At 37.4% G+C, this 17,738-nt stretch overlaps 1 long non-coding RNA gene across 1 annotated transcript in view; it reads right to left on the reverse strand.

Annotated features, from left to right (window-relative positions):
• LOC103665343 overlaps positions 1 to 17,738 on the reverse strand; it is a 406,966-nt gene that overhangs the window by 282,761 nt on the left and 106,467 nt on the right. The window lies entirely within an intron of this gene.

Here is a 17,738-nt window from a genome sequence, read left to right on the forward strand (position 1 = left end):
TCTCCACCCTAACTAACCCCACAAACACAGGTGCATATACACATATATTATTTATGTTTGCCTGCTTTTTCTCCCTCCAGCTTTATGAGAGTAAGAGCCAATTAATGCTTTCAATCATTTAGTACTATTACAAAATTGATACTCAGACCACATTACTCACATTAGCACATTACAGACTTCGCTTTGTAACTATCTCAATTCCAATCCCTTGGTATTTAAGATGAAGCAAAGCATGACGACAGAGAAGTTCTTTGGGATTAGACTCCTTGAGGTAAATGCTGGCTATAACACTAGCTTCATAACCTTGAACAAATTACCTAAGTTCTCCATGCCTGTTTCCCTATGTATAAAATAAGGATGTCATTAGCATTAAATGAGTTAATACATGTGGCATGTGCTTAAAACAGTCTATAATAAAGTCTACATATGGTGCTGGTAAAGTAAAAACATAATGATTATATATTGCCCAGGACATGTAGCAGGTATACTTCTTGGTTAGTATTTATCACAAGCATGGCAGAATCAGTGAGTCACCTCATCTTTCGTCAGATAAAAGTATTCATAATTTTTCATTGGAAAAAAAATCTTTAAGAAATTAATCCAAACAGATTTCTGAGGTTTTTGGTTTTCACATAAGCACTAAAAATAGTCAATCTCATTCCTCTTTTAATTTGCTTTAGGCACCAAATCTGAACAATGCAGAAAACTATAAATCTAAAAGCCATGTTATTCTAATGAGAAACCTTTTACGGTAAATATCTAATTATTCTTCATCAAAGTACAATTTCATCAAATTACAACTTTACTGTTCTTTATAGTTCCAACACGATAGTTTAAGATTGTAGACAGAAATAATTAAATGACCTCCTTCTAGTTCCTTTCTGCTATCAGGTATTTGCAAACTTATAATTTCTAAATTAATTCAGCTATTGAGATCAAAGAGAAGTAACAGATTTCCATGTCTGATGCTTGCACGTGCTCTCCTTCTCTCTCTCCCTGTATCTCTGTGAGAGTGTGTGTGTGTGTGTGTGTGTGTGTGTGACCAACAGTTCCTGTATGTCAACAGAGAAATAGTGCTTAGAGGAAAACTTGGTGTGGAGATTGGGTCAGAGGCACAAAATGACATGTTTATGACAAGGCACAAACTGTTGTTTTACCTCATCTGCAAGACTTTGTTTGTGTTGTCTTTTGCAGCCTCAGTGGAGTCTAAATTCAATATTAAATGCCAAACAAGCCCCCTATGACATTCTGGAAAACTCATCCTATCTTAATAGTAGCAGAGTCAGTGGCTCAGAGCAGCCCAAATGGGCCAAGGGAACACATGGCAGCTGCAGATGTAAAACAGAGAGAGAAAGGGAGAGAGAGGAGTCACTTCCTTTTTCTAAGCACCAAGTGCCAACAATGGCTCCTAAATACAACCAACACTTTTGGCAGAGCTTCTGCATATTAGGTGTGCAAAACAGTTGCCTGTAGGCTTGTTTAAAAAAATAGAAAAAATAAGTGAGCCTCTGAAGGGAAGGAAAAAAACGACAATTAATTAGGCCATAGAGCTAAGGGGATAAGAGGTTTCCAGTTTCACCTCTATTACTAAATCAAATTTAATATAAAAACAAGAATTGTCAATTTCAATGTCAAGTGAGTTCCATTCACTGCATGTCTATTCTTTCCACTTGTAATCTACTATGCATGTTGGGTTTTATGCCTTCTGAAGAAAACTTTCAGTTCAGAGTGAAACTAGTCCTATATATAAACATATCTCAAAATAAGAATATGTAGAAAAATCCCCGAGTGTCTAAGATTTCCTTCTTGTCATAAATACTGTCATTAATTAAAATGTCCTGGGCAGCCACCAGACACATGGAACTATTCCAAGAACAATGTAACAAGATTTGACGTGTGTCTCCAAACAAAAAACAAGCTTAAGGTTTAAATATTTCAGGTAAATCTACTTTTTCTTACTCAAATTACCCAAATTATCACATCAAATGTTCACTTATATTTTTGATGACAGCTCAACTTAAATTATAAACAGTTTCAACTAAAGTACCAAGAAATCTCCTTTTGGGATGAAAAATAAATAAATAAATAAATAAATACCTCCACCATCATCTACACCATCATTTCTACTAGTTTCACAGCAAGAATAAAAACACCAATATCAATAAGTAATGGTACTTAAATTGCATTGTCTTTCAAAAAATCTAAACATTGTTATGGATATCAGCAATTTATGGCAGAATGGACATGGATTGGTTATTACTAATTTCTTTTAAATTCCTAGTTACAAGCAAGACCATTTTATTAGAAGGATGTCATATAATTTCAATCTTTGTCATGTCTTAGAAGAAATTAAAAGTCAATGTTATTGATATAGCTATTCATATCCATGTGCTCCTATTCTTTGTTTTTTTTAATTTTTTAAGAATTTCCATGAATTTATCAATGCTACCAAAATGTGAGGTATATTTGGTCCCCTAGAGAAGAACGTACATTATACCTCCATGAGGTATGTCTGTGGGGGTGGAAGTGAGGGCAAAGGGTGACTTGAGATAATCATTGCTAAAATGTTTTATTTGCACATGATAATTTCTCCTTTCATAAATATCAGCAAATATGCTTCTCTCCCCTCTGTCTCTCCCTCTCGCTCAGGATATCAGGCAGATAAGAGTTATCAGTAAAGGTCATCCTCAATTTCTGTACAGAAATGATCTGTCTCCGGTATGTAATAAACATTTATCCATGCCTTTATTAGCTATATTGAAGCTGACAGTTCTGTTAAACCATTTTCTTTCATTTTGCTAGGTCATGACGGTTAATGCTGCTAAAAAATCTCATCACTGCTTTTGATCACTGTATTGTCTTCCCTGTATTATCAGAATTTTGTGAAGGTAAGCACTGGCTGGAATGACCTATTAAAGTTACAGCCCGTTGAGTCTCTGGGTTTTTTTTTTTTTTCCTTCTCTCTTTTCATCACAATAAAAAGGCAAAGGAGTGCAAAGAATAAATTTTCCTCAGAAGGTTATATTTAGTTGGGTAGTTGACATGTTCAGTCAACTCTCAATTTTCCATGGCAAAAAAGACCCAAAGCATCAAATAGAAGTGAAAACCACACATAATCCAAAATCTTCACTTTGGCTGAATCTTTTACCAGTGTATTTTCAGGACCTAAAAAGACAACTTCACATTTTACTCAAATCCCTTTTTCATCTCCAGGGATCAGTTCTTTAGAAGTAGACAGACAACAAACAAACAAACAAAACCGCAAAAGCAAGAACCCACCCATTGAATACACATCCTCAGACAACTGAGATGTACAACAGAAAAACAAGATGCATGATGCAGGGCACAATTTGCATCTGTGCCTTTCCATTTTTCCTTCATCCAAGCTACTTAACTTCTCCCCTCTCTCAAAATTTTTTAAGAAATGCTTTCTTTTAAGAAGTGAAAAACAACAAAATAGCCATTAAAACATCTGCCTTTATTAATGGACTAAATATCTTATAAACTTATCAAACAGAGGTTAATTGTCAATTTCAAGAAAATATGGTTCAGATAAATTAAGAAATAAATTGTCTGAAATTTCAAATATGTTTCCTTTCAGCGAAAGAAATGTTTATTGAGTTCCTAGTACATACCAGGCACTACAGGGGATTCTAGGAATATAAAAATAAAAATAACCCATTGCTGCTCTCAAGTAGCTCATAAACAAGGAGTCACAAAAATAGGTATTTCAAATACACAGAGTGATATTAAAGCACAGAGAAGAAGCATCTCCCCTCGTCAGGGAGATCATGGAGGGCTTCCAAGGAAAGATGAGGTTTAAACCAAATCTTGAAGGGCCAGCAGTTACTCAGCTGAAGAAGCAAGAGTGGGGGGAAGGCATCCCAGGCCGAGGGAATAGTGTGAGCAAAGGCAGGAAAGTGTGACACAGTTCTGTGTCTTCATAGAACCACTATGATCTCCAAGCTATCAGAGCACAGCAATCAAAAACTTGGGAAACAAGAAAGGGAAGGAAAAGCAATTGATCGAGACCGGAGAGCTGGGGAAAGTCCAAGTCTTTGGGGGCTGTGTAACAAATTTAAATCACTAATCCTTCCAACATCATTCATACGCAATAAAGTAAAAACCAACATGACACTTTAATTTCATTATCTATTTGCTCTTTTAATTATTCAGCAAGTTTTGTTTTGTTTTGTTTAGCATTTACTATAAGCCAGGCACTGTTCTAGGTGTCAGTGTTACAGTGATGAACAGAACCATGTCCTGAATTCATGATGTGTTCATTTTGATGGGGAGAGAAAGACAACAAGAACACTGACAAATCACATCAGGCAAAGATAACATGTCAGAGACCATTTAAGCTCTAGTCTCCAGAAATAAAGTGAGGCTGAATAAAGAGGATCGGGATGTGAAGTGAGAGAATGGAGAGCATGGTAAGTTATTTTAGACAGAGTGGTCAGGACAAGAAGTGTTTGAGAAGGTGACATTTGAGCAGAAACAAAGGAAATATATTTGAGAGTACTGCTTTCAAAGCAGAGATAGTCACAAATGCAAAGATCCTGAGAAGCAAGTGTGCTTGGCAAGTTGAAGGGAAGGCAAAGGGGCCAGTCTGGAGAAGAGTGAACAAGAAAGAAGATAGAGGAGGGGAGATGGATTGCAGAGAGACGCAGATTACTGCTGAGTGCAGTTTTTCAAACTTTTTGGATAATCAAAAATAACACATTTCACATGACAAATATATGTGTCTTAGATACTGAAATAGAGGTATTAAAAAAGCTTTGGAAAATAATATCATGTGCAGTGCACTCTACCATTTTCAATTCCACTTCATCTTTTAAGAAATTCTGGTCACAATCCATTAAATTTATCTTATAATCTACTAATGGGCCACAATCTATAGTATGGAAACAATGTGGCAGGGTCATAGACATTTAAAAAAAAAAAACATTCTCATAAGGTACCCAACACTTGGCCCAGTCCAGGCACATAGGAATCCTAATATTATTTATTGAATGAATGAATGAATGAATGAACAAATGAATAAAAATAATTGGAAGTTATTTATAAGGCCCACAGTGTGAGGACTACAAATTGGGGATTTCTATGCCAAAACAAAACTCTAACAACTGCATGATGTTCAGATTATTACTTGTCACCAGGTACACCAGAACATACTCAGAAGTTAACAGGGAATCAATGTCAATCACTTCTCAAAGTAGACAAAATTTTCTCAGGAAAGTCTATCCTGGTGGCAAAGGGAGAATACTTAAGATTTACTTTTAAAAAAATATGAACATTTTCTGGAACCCCCATTTTTTTCTGAATAAAAATATAAATAAAATTTAGGAGTAGGTCCCTAAAGAGATTCACTGTTGTTTTCATGGAAATTAATTTCTTCTACCAGTATGTGATTTCCAACAAAGGATTGAAAAATTTGTAGATACAAGTATGATCATGTGCCAGAACTTCTGACTAGCACTTTTGATTTTTTTTAAAAGAATTGTATGGGAAGGGAACAACATTTTTCATGAAGTTAGCATGTTTTCTGAAAGAACTAAATTGGGAGTTCAGAAAATCTGATTGTTACTATGTAGAATATTAATAATCATTAAAATGAGTGCCAGACACTGTTCTAAGCAATTTGTATGTGTTATATCAATTTATTAAATCCTAACAATAATGCTGGAGAAGTACATTTGATACCCTTAAAATAGGAAACTGAGGCACAGAGAGCTAAAATAATCTATTATGTGCCATGCACTGCAAAACCCTGTATGTATTAACTTATTTAATCTTCATATCAGCCTTATTTTATAAAGAAGGAAACTTAGGCACAAGAAGGTACAACTTGCTTTGGATCATGCAACTACTAATTGGTGCAGCTGGGATGGAGTCCAGGGAAATGCGCTCCAGAGTCCATGCCCCTCACAACTATGCCATTCTGCCTTCTTTAGCTGTAAGGTCTGTGCCAAGTTAGCACTATAAAATGTGATGCTTGCCAAGTGAGACTTTAAAGAAAATGTGAGCTTCTTAGGAGGAACCGGTGGCCCTGCTATACATATTCAGCATCAATCATTAGATGACAATTTTAATACACTTACCACCAAGGACTTAGCAAACGTAACTTATGGAAATTTTATCTTATACTTTCCCCAATAAAATACTCTACTAGAATTTTTAAATTATCTTGAGCCTGAATTAATTTAATTATTAATGTCTCTCTGCATCTGTTTTTTTTTTCTTATCTGTTACTTTCTTTAGACCGAAGTTTAGAATGCTGTGCCTTTAAAAAAAAATTTTTTTTTTTTTAATTTATTTGACAGAGATAGAGACAGCCAGCGAGAGAAGGAACACAAGCAGGGGGAGTGGGAGAGGAAGAAGCAGGCTCATAGCGGAGGAGCCTGATGTGGGGCTCGATCCCAGAACACCAGGATCACGCCCTGAGCCGAAGGCAGACGCTTAACGACTGTGCCACCCAGGCACCCCTGTGCCTTTTAAAAAATTAAAAATGCAAACACCACATGGAATACTCTATGTGTCTATTTCACAACTATTTTAAAACTGATCATTAGATATTTAATTTTCGGTGTTCAAAGAGAGATGCAGACATCTACACACATGCCCACCACAGCATTTATAGCTCTTATTGAAAAGGAAGAATTTCCTTCATGCTCTCCTTCTGCTGTTGTTCTCTTATTCAGCACTTTATACACACACACACATATACATACAAAGACAGACTAGGGTATTACTCTTGATGATCTACTCCTTAACCTAAAGTATATTCTTTGTTACATGATACTGGTCATATTACTGCTTAGAACCTATTTCCTAAAGAACACTTGTTCTCCTTGGGGACTTTAGTATAAATATACCAACAATAATAATTCATGTACAAATGCTCTATCAAGCTAACTATGAGATGAAGGTTGGTAACGATAACTCTTTTCACCATCCTGAGTACAAATGCAAACACAAAAGTGCACAGAATACTACAATGCCCTGTGACCTTCATGCATGAGGTCACCAGACTCCAAAACAAGAAATAAGATCACTGTGATCATGGGAATCTCAAAGGAACATTTCAAACCACAACCTGGCATTTCTTAATGAACTCACACTGCTTAAACTCTGCTCTGAGATATGGTAAAAAATAAATAAATAAATAAATGAAAAAAATCCCTTTATCAACAGGTAAAGCCTTCAAATTCTTAAAATAAATGTAGCAGTTGAAAAAAAAAGTAACCGAAATATCCACTTGCCCATGGTGATAATGGTATTTTAAACTAGGTCATTTTCAGTGAGAGCTTCCCACTGTTTGGATCAAAATGAATAAAAAACAAAGGACCAACAACTCTACTAATATTTCTTGTTCTTTTTAAAAGGATTTCTTGGAGACAACTCATGACAATCAAAAACCAAATGGTGATCAGGTCATCCTAATTTAACACTATATTCTGCTACATCCATAACCTTGGATAAGCTGCTATTTCCCAGTCTAAATCAATTTTACAAAGGAAAAGTGTATTAATCTTTTTTTCCCCTTGCCTCTCAGGAATACCCTGGAACTCACTATAACAACTTTCCTCCAAATGTTTGTTATAGTATGATGTTATGGCATAAAAATATAATAAAATCTTTCATGTAATACAGACAAAGACAAATTCACAATCTATTTTCAAATGATAATGCCTTAAGGACTTCTGGAAGTTATACTCTACATTGATACCAGGAAAAATATAAGAGTAGGAATTACATGAAAGAATAATTTTTCTCTTCTATTTAGCATCTTCAACATGACAGCTTTAAGTCCCATCTGATATTGAGCAGAAATTTAGATGAAAGAGTTAATCTACTGTGTGTGTGTGTGTGTGTGTGTGTGTGCGCGTATCTCCAGTCACAAAGTTCAAAACAAACCAAGAATGGGGTTGCACGTGGCAACTCCAATATATCTAGTCTCAATCATTTAGTGGTTGTGTCATTCCTATTTTTAGGGAAGAGACAAGTAGTCAATAAGAGGAAAAACTATCGATCTACCAACAACTTTAATACAACCTTAATACAACAGAAATTAATTCTGTTCAAAACCCAGAAGCCTCCCTTGGTGTAACAGTTAAATTACTGACTCCCAGGCAAAACAAAAATCCTGCCCTTAGGCCATTATCAGCAGGCTCCTTATTTGAAATCTTACAGGCTGTTCAAGGGACTACCCTGATGGTTTGGCCAAAAGGAAACAACACATGGAGTAGCTCAATACAGGCCAAGCAAAATGGAGCCTCCCAGTATGAGAATATTAAATTATTATGGCTGCAACAGGGGGTACAATTGTTAGTGGCCCCCTCCCACTTATGGCCTTGTTCCTCTCTTCCCTGCAGTGAGTGTTCATTGTCATATCTAATATTCAAATGCTTTGATAATAATAAGATTGTCAAGATAATAGCAGGAAACTTTCAGTAGAAACTCAATTTTCAAAAGCCAGCTGTGTTCTCCCCTGACTGCTCTTCCTAAGAAAATGCCTTCAAAAAGCAAAATTTTCCTATTTAAAAATTAGGACAAAGTTCCTAGTATACATAAATACACATGCACAGGGTCTAAGTTTAGGAGTACAAATGTACATCAGCAATTCAATACTACAAATAATCAAGAGAATGAATCCCCAAAGAAGTCGGCCAGATAAGGAAGAGGGCGGCAGAACTGGACAAATCGTTCCTAATCTAACATCCTGTTTGGAAGAAGGAGGGGGAGCTTCCCCCTGTCCAAAGAGCTTTAAGTGGATGCATGAAGGAGACAAGGTCTTAAATCAGGGAATGATCGCCCATGTGGACATTATTGATGGCACCTTGTTAGAAGAAACAGTTTGGGCTTCTTTATTTCCTTTCATTTTGCACGACATTCCACTCAATAGACCCAGTGAGGTGGGGTGTAATGTGGTTTTTAGGAAGAACGCTAGTATTGTTAACATGTTCAATATCTGTACTTCTTAAGGTTGATTCAGAAAACCTTGCTCTTTTGTCCCAATAAAATAATGGTTTTAGGGAAATGCTACCCTTGTGCTTTCTTTTCTTAGTCAATGCTATTTGGTCTTGTAGCCATTTTAAATAAAAAGTTCCAATGGATTGGGGAGAAAAAAGCAGCAGCTGGAGACTAAATCTCTGCAGGTGGCGGCTGATAAATACAGTATTGTAACTTGCTGGCATGAGCCCTCTCAAAGTGTTCTGAACACGGGTCAAAAGGCTTGTCAAATTCAGAAGTCAATTTTAAATTATAATCTATCTGCAAGTAAATCCTTATCCATGCCACCACCCAAAAGGATTTATTTTTTCTTTTCTAGTTACATAGAAATGAGCAGAATTTTATTCACCTTTCACACACAGGTTCATAGTGCATTTATCACTGTGACAGAAATGCGTAGTTATTCCAGGGATTATACTGCTTAAAACAATGTGGTCATTTCTTTAAAGTAAAATAGCCTTTTAAATTATATATTTATAGATCTATACAGAGAGAGAGAGAGCTTGCACAGAAATTTAGATGAGTTAAATCCACCACCAAAAAATGTATCTAGTCACAAAGTTCAAATATGTACTTATATATGTATATACACATATATACACAAATAGTTATGTGTATATATATGTACATATATATATACACATAATAAATGAGAAGAACATCCTTTAAGTACACTTTTTAATAACCTTTTGGGAGGAAGGCACTATGGAAAGAAATAATTGTTTATTTCCATTTTGACATCCTATGGGACCATAGGTACTCTTCCTTAATTCATCTCATCGGCCACATTTGCACTATTGTTTTTTGGCCTCTAGCACCTGTTTCTCATTTTCACAGAATTAACTAATACTTACATGTATATTCCTTCAAAAGTATTCTTTGTCATATATTTGCCCTATCTCCATATTTAAGTGTTAGATTTCCCAAAGTCAAGAGACACGTCTTTGACTGACTTTTTGCATTTCCCCAAAGCAAGCCTCTTTCTGTTCAATGTGAATGTTTAGTCAAATAGCTGACAGTTTCTAAAGAAGATGAAAAGAATCTAAGAAGGCTATAGAATAACTTCCTAACAGTGGTTGTTTTTGCAAAAATGTAGTCTGAGGAGGGGAGCTATGTTATATACTTCTGAAGTGTTTGGTATTTTTAATGATAATTATGTATTCTTTTATAATAAAAGCATAATAATATAACTTTTAAAGAAGGAAGATATCAAGAGGCACACTAAAGCTCACCTTGAATGATCCAATTCAAATACACTATCACTCACTTTATTAATCAATAGCACAAATGGTGGGATGGGACATGGAGATTAAAAAAAAAAAAGAGTTATAGATCTTTCTTCAACATGAGAAATGAGGAATATATATATCTTTTAACCTGGACCTTGACTTAATCTATGCAAGTGGAGAAAAGAAATGGTGTTTCTTAAAAGGAAATGGAATGTCCTCACCACTAATATTAACATTCATTCATCCAACAAATTTTTTTTGAATGTCTATTATGCCAGGCATTTTTCTAGGCTCTGAGAATATAGCAGTGAATAAAACAGGTAAAATATTACTATCATCACTGAATTACATTCCAGTTGGAGGAAACAGACACTAAACAAAATATTAAAAGGTCAAATGGTAATAAGTACCTTGGGAAAAAGTTAAGTAGAGCAGGAAGATTGGGACTGCGGTAGGTAGTAAGGATGATTGCAATGAACAGCTCTTTGAATTCCTGGTCTCATTTGCTTATCTTGAATTCTGCCTTTAAGCCCTACTTCAGTCCCAGTAGGAGTAGAAGGAGGTGAGATTAGAGACTAGAGTTGTACAGATGCCAAATACACATACAAGATTTGATTCCTGTGGTGGGAACCCCTGTATCCTCTTGCTTTTGCCCTGAAGCTACATAGATAGAACCTACTCTGCCAAACATTTATTTTCAACTAAAAAATAGTAACACTTTTAGAAAAATGTAGAACCTCTTCTACCAAAAGCACAAAATACATGGAATTATAGTGCATTGGGGGCTCCATGTGATTGTTTCCTCCAAACTCAAGATTGGTTTTAATGAAGTAAGCTTAATTCAACAAAGACCTGGGCACCTTAAAAATTCTTACCATCAGGCGGGAGTATATCCAGGTTTTATGGGGCCTGAAGCTTATACAATTTGGGAAGGCCATTTTTAAGAAAAGGAATACTGAATTGTGAATAAAAATTAGGTATGAAAGTGAATATTTGTTTAATATTTGATATTTATTTAAATCATAAAAGAAATCAAGGCAAATTATGTAATTCACAAAGCTGATAAATACCGCAAACATCACAGAATCTAGAAGAATAATCCAGAACAGCTTCTGGATCCATACATTTCAGATCTGTTTCTCCCGCACTACCCTTATAGGCCAATGATGAACACCATAGACTATATGGTCTCTGGCCCTGTTACTTTGTGTCATATGGAAGGCCAATCAATACAGCACCAGAAGAAATGCCTACACCAAAACACCTAGCAATAATTTACCCTCAGAAGTGACTGCATACTACATATCTATATCCCACTCAAATCCCAATAAAATGTATCCCCAACTTAGTTTCCCTTAGCCATCTCTCAAATACCCACAACCACTCAAAAGCACTCAACTGGAAGGGAAGTAATAATTTCACAAGGTTTGCACATTTTTATAGATTAGAAACTAAGATTCAGTTTGACCTGAGACAAAAGGATAGTAAACTTCAAATCTAGGACTTAAAAGCTGGTTCTTCTTATTGAAAGCTGCAATAACTAGAAAATAAAAGTGGGTATGAAATAGACAAAAATAAAAGAGAGGAATATCACTAACAGAAGAATTTTACTAAATGTAAGATTAAAAACTGGAACCAGGTAATAAGGTTAATATATAAACAAAGTACATAAAAGTATTATGGTACTTGGGGTGCCTGGGTGGCTCAATGGGTTAAGCATCTGCCTTCGGCTCAGGTCATGATCCCAGGATCCTGGGGTCCAGCCAGCATTGGACCAGCAGCCAGCAGCATTGGCTGCTCAGAGGGGAGTCTGTTTCTCCCTCTCCCTCTGCCACTCCCTGCTGCTCCTGTGCTGGTACACTCTTTTTCTCTCACTCTCAAAAATAAATAAATAAAAAAAATTTTTTTTAAAAAGTATTATGGCACCGGACTGAACAGATTCCAACCTCCAAAATAAGTCTTAGAAAATTCCTAATGTATCTTAAAATAGAAAGGATTCAAAGAAAATTCAACTCATCCAACAACCCTCTCTACCACCAACTCCCCACTTTTACCTTTAAGACCCCCGAGAGTTTCTGACAGCTTTCCTTGTGCAACTGTCTGGCTTCTTACTGAGTGCATCAGGCTGTTCTCCACTGTGCTTCTCCACCAGCTATTCAATCAGCTTGTAAACCGAAAGCGTCTTGAAATAAGAAGGCCACTGGTATATTTCTGAAATGTGATATTTTATTAAACATTTCATAATAAGGTCTATTACAAAGAAGCAGAAGGTTTTTTGGAATAATCAACCCACCAAATATTATTATTGATGACCTTTCATTGCTAGGTACTGTTCAAAGCTCTAGGACTTCTGCAGGGAGCAAAACAAGAAGACTCTCTCTTCAAAGAGTTTACATTCTAAGTAGAGGAGGCCAGCAATAAATATTTATACTAATAAAGAATTTTGAGTATGGATAAGTTCTATGAAGACAAAACAGTAATGATTAGAGCTGGATGAATAACTAAAGGGTAATGAGGTGACATTGGAGTTGAGTTCTGAATGATAAGAAAGCAGTCTTGGGAAGATGTGGGGAAAAAACTTCCCAAGAAAAATGTACAAATACAAAGTCCCCGAGGTAGAAATGGGCTGGGCATGTTCCAGACCCAGAAAGAAAGTCAGTGTAGCTGCGGCTTCTCAGACAAGGCAGACACAGACAGAGATGACGTCAGAGAGGTAGGCAGTACTAGAACACATAGGGCCCAGAGTGCCCCATGTGTTAATGAGCTTGGATTTTTTTTCTAGTAACAAAAGAACTCACTGGATGTCTTTAGGAAGCAAGTGATGTGATCTTCTTTTCCCTTTACAAAAAGCACTCTGCTGCATGAGAGAAATGGTACAAGAGTAGAAAGAGGAGAGGTCCAGGCCAGAAACATAAGTTTTAGAGACAACACATTTAAAAGTTTATTTGAAGTCATGGGACTGCCTGAGACCACCTCAGGAAAAAGGATACACCAAGTGAAAAGGAGGGCTGGGGACAGTCCCTGTGAATGTTTAAAAGGTCTGGGAGAGGAGGCACTTGGCATCTGTCCAATGCCCTGGCTCTCAAGACAATGAGCCCAATACCTCAGGTAGCAGGAGTCCCCATATCTGGATGTTACCTGTGAATTAGAACCGCCCTCCTCCATCTGCATAGAGCCAGAGCGAGCAAGACTAGCTAGGATAATGCTTTTCCATTGCTAATATCTGCAGTGAGGAGACACCATGAACAGGGAATACACTATTGACTTTCGTGACCTAAGAGAGTCTGGTGATTCAGGGTGAAAGACTAGATCACATACATGTTCCATTTAAGGAAGATGGACTCAAAGGCCTCAAAGAGACAAGCCAGTGGGAAGTAGGAGTAGGAGGAGAGGGATAATTAAGCAGAGAAGGAAAGAGGCAAGAGAAGGGAAGATAAAGAAAGGACAGGGAAAAAAACCCCCACTAATTTAAGAAAAGAGTATGGCATAAGGGGAATGTTATGTCACACGGTTACAGTAAATGATTTTTGATGGTATGCAGATTTTTAAAAATACTTATTATGTATTTTATAGTTATCTTTTGGCAATTAAATTGGTTATTTTGTTTTGCTTTTCTGGGAGTGAGATAAGGTTTCCTGTTTAAATGCATTTCTTTAGGGAAAAAACATTAAAAATCAGTTTAAGGGGAAAAAACCATACTAAGTTCTTAATCTACAGAATCCTCAAATTCCTTATTAGTACAATGGGATATAACCTCCCTTCACAGGGTTGCTGTGATGACTAGTAATCAGGGTTAGAAAGTACAATGTCTAGGGGCGCCTGGGTGGCTCAGTCGTTAAGCATCGGCCTTCGGCTCAGGGCGTGATCCCAGCGTTATAGGATCCAGCCCCACATCAGGCTCCTCCGCTGGAAGCCTGCTTCTTCCTCTCCCACTCCCGCTGCTTGTGTTCTCTCTCTCTCTGTCAAATAAATAAATAAAATCTTTAAAAAAAAAAAGAAAGTACAATGTGTAGCAGGTTCTCAAGGGCAGGGTGGTCATTAATGATCATAAATTAAAGCAAACACTGAAATTAGAAAATAAAGTGTTGATTTGAAGAAAGTAGGGAGATAGGAATAAAATTGGGAGTCAGGTACTATAGAGAATAAGAAGGTGACATGGTTTTGAGATGGAGGTGCAGGATCTGGTCCCAAAATTGGGCTGGAGTGATTAGGTTGCTAAGCATATTAGAGAAGCAGAGGCTCTTGACCTGGGGGCCATGGGTGGGCTCTGATATCTCTGAAACCTCTAAAACTGTGTGGTAAAATTCTATACATACAAATATCAAAGAAAGCTTTTTTTTTTTTAATTAGAGATGTGCACTGAACTTCCATTTTAAAAAATCAACACTTAAAGTCATTATTGCTTGAATCATTTATTTATTTAACTATTAATTTATTTGATGAATCCATTTGCAGTTAAGTATTTTGGATGGGCTCTGAGAGACCCTGGAAACCTCTAAAACTGTGTGGTAAAATGTTATGTATATATCAGAGCAATCTTTATTTTTTATTAGAGATGGATACTCAGAAGAGGGTCCATGTCTCCCACCAGATTTTCAGAGATTTATGACCTCAAATTTTTATGTATTGCTGACTGAGATATATCAATTAGTCAACTGATAACATCTGAAGATGGTATCTCTATAAAGGCACTACCCCAAGTTTGCCAAGCATTGAAATGATATTGTACTTTAAAAGTGTCTGTTGGGGGGCCCCTTGGGGGGTGCAGTCAGTTGAGTGTCCCAACTCTTGGTTTCAACTGGGGTCGTAGCTCCAGGGTCCTGAAATCAAGTCCATGTCAGGCTCTGCACACAGTGTGGAGCCTGCTTGAGCTTCTCTCTCCCTCTCCCTCCGCCCCCCACCCTCTAAAATAAACAAATAAATCTTAAAAATAAAAGTGTCTGGTGCCCCCTCCACCCCAGACACTTTTGTTTTTAAGACTTATTTGTTTATTTTAGAGGGCAGGGGACAGAGGGAGAGGAGGAGAGAAACTAAAGTCCTGGGCCCATCACCACTGATTTTCAGAGTGGATTTGTGTTATGCCAAACCAGATCTGCTCCAGACCTGATAAACAGAGATGCAGTTAGTACGTTAAACATGTAGCTGTGGCACAGGAAGAGTTTCCGTGGGTGACTATGAGATTGATTCTGAGTGATGGCATGCTGAGCATTAGCGATGGCACTGAGCATGCCCTTCTGAGGCCCTGCCTCCACCAGGTGGCCCTGACCACCCAACCTTGGGCATAGCTCTGAAGGAGATGCGGAGGCCAGTGGGGAGCCATTTCCACACACTGATACCTCTAATTTCTATCGTGCCCTTTGTACTGCCTCTTACCTGGTCAAATAATAAACTGAAATTACCAGCAACTATAAACCAAATCTAAGTCATCTTTATACCAGCCCATCCACAGGAAACAAAGAGTCAGCCAGCTCCAGGCAGCTATGCAGAACAATTTGGAGACAGCACTCGACCTATTTTATCACAACTCGGTCTTCTCATAAATATTTCATACATATCTGTAATTTCAAAAGCAAAGAGTTTTTAACACTTCAGTTAAAAAATTGATAGGGTTTATTTCAATACTTGCAGCTCATCCTGAAAAATATCTTCTTTGTTAGTTTCTCCAAAGAGAGCAAGAGAAAAAGGGCCTCCCAAAAAGAGAAAAATATAAATTCCAGAATATATTTTCAAATATCTTTCCTAACTATTCCTAGACATTTATAAATTTCCCTCCTACTGACCATTTTTTACTACTTGTTTTAAAGGTAAGAAAAAAATGGTGAAGAATAGGTTTCCCATCGTAAAAGGATGCCACAATGCCAAGTTCTGCAAGGAACTGACCAGAAACTGTTAAGTAACAAAGCTTTTAGAGCACCAAAAGAAATTACAAAACAAAATACTTAATTACCAATGGATTAATCAAATAAATTAATAGATAAATGATTCAAGCAATAATGATTTAAACATACATTTTTTAAAAAGTGGAACCTCAGTATCCATCTCTAATAAAAAATAAAGCTTTCTTGGCTGAGGTGAACAGCAGTAACAAAAAATTGCAAAACCACATTTGATGAAGGTCAGGATGACTAGCTCTTGATTTTGTAATGTCTTGAAGAAGAAGATGAAGATCCTTACTTCAAGAACTAAGAGAAATAGAATCCAAACAGACATTACTAGCATATTTTTACACAGAATAGTTTCAGTTTTATATATAAATGTGAGTTTCTCATGTTGGAATATATATTTTCCTCTCAACTTGTTCAGTTCATAGCTAAGAACAAAACAGGAGGTCAAGTATAGCAATGGGTAGGAAAAGTATAAAGAAATATATTTGGGAGTATGTAGGCATTTAGAGTCACAAACATGTCGAATCTTCTTATGGGAATACAAAACACTGACATTCCATTAGCATTTTTTTCCTCTCAGGTGGAACACTTAGGAGCCTCAAGTGCTTGGTAACCTACATTGAAATGCACATTGGAGGTACCTCCTCTCCTGAAAGGACTCTCCTTTCTTTCTCCGAAGTTCCTCTGGCAGATAGCTGAGTTGAGGCTCGGAGAGGTGCAGTGTGGGACAGAGACAGGGAAAAAACCCTTTCTTCACACTCGTGCTGCTCTGAATGCGGACCATCTGTGCCCCCAGCTGGAGCGCCGGCAATGGTCTGGCACTTGAACCACACCATATTTACAGATCTAAACACAAATGGCTACTGCCTGATTGTTTCATGATTCATTAGTCAGACAAGCTCTCCTCTCCCGCCAGCACAGCTGTTACAGAGTAAACCTTTGTCACTTAATAGGCCTGATTATTACTTTCCATCAAAGGTATTGATCTGTGTCACCTCTACTTAAGGGAATGGGGGAGAAGAAAAAGGGGGAAAAAAATGGACCAGGAAAACATGAACATGAAGAAGAAGGAGGGCAAGAGAGGGACATTAGGTGGGATCAGCAACATTGGCTTCCTCCCTTGCTCTCTCCTGTGTGCCCTAAATATCTGGATCCATGTCTTCCGCCACGGGGACTGACTTTCTCAGGAAAAGGAGCCATACCTCACACGGTGCTTAGCCCTGAGCCCCCCAGACCACTGCAGTCACAGACCCTGACCACACAGATCATTGTGCGACAACAGGCACAAGGTGAACTGAACCAGAAATCTGTATCAATTAATAAACCAAGCCAGTGTGCACATCAAGTACAGGCTCTGGAGGGAATTTTTTATAGCTGCTTTAATTATTTCCTTTTGTTTAACAAATAAAGTGAAGCCATAACCCTGAGCTGTTCCCTGACTGTGGCGCACAGCATTTTCCCAGGTTGAGAGGTGCTCCTGTCTGGCTGCCAGGTGGGCACGGCGGGGCAGAGCCCGGGCTGCGTGTGCAGAACGCCAGCTTGGCACCCTGGCCAGTGCTCTGCTTCCCTCTCACCTCTATCACTTTCCTCACTTTTTCCTTTCTTGGCGGGG

Source organism: Ursus maritimus, unplaced genomic scaffold, assembly GCF_017311325.1.
Source record: "Ursus maritimus isolate PB19 unplaced genomic scaffold, ASM1731132v1 scaffold_8, whole genome shotgun sequence".
NCBI lineage: Eukaryota > Metazoa > Chordata > Mammalia > Carnivora > Ursidae > Ursus > Ursus maritimus.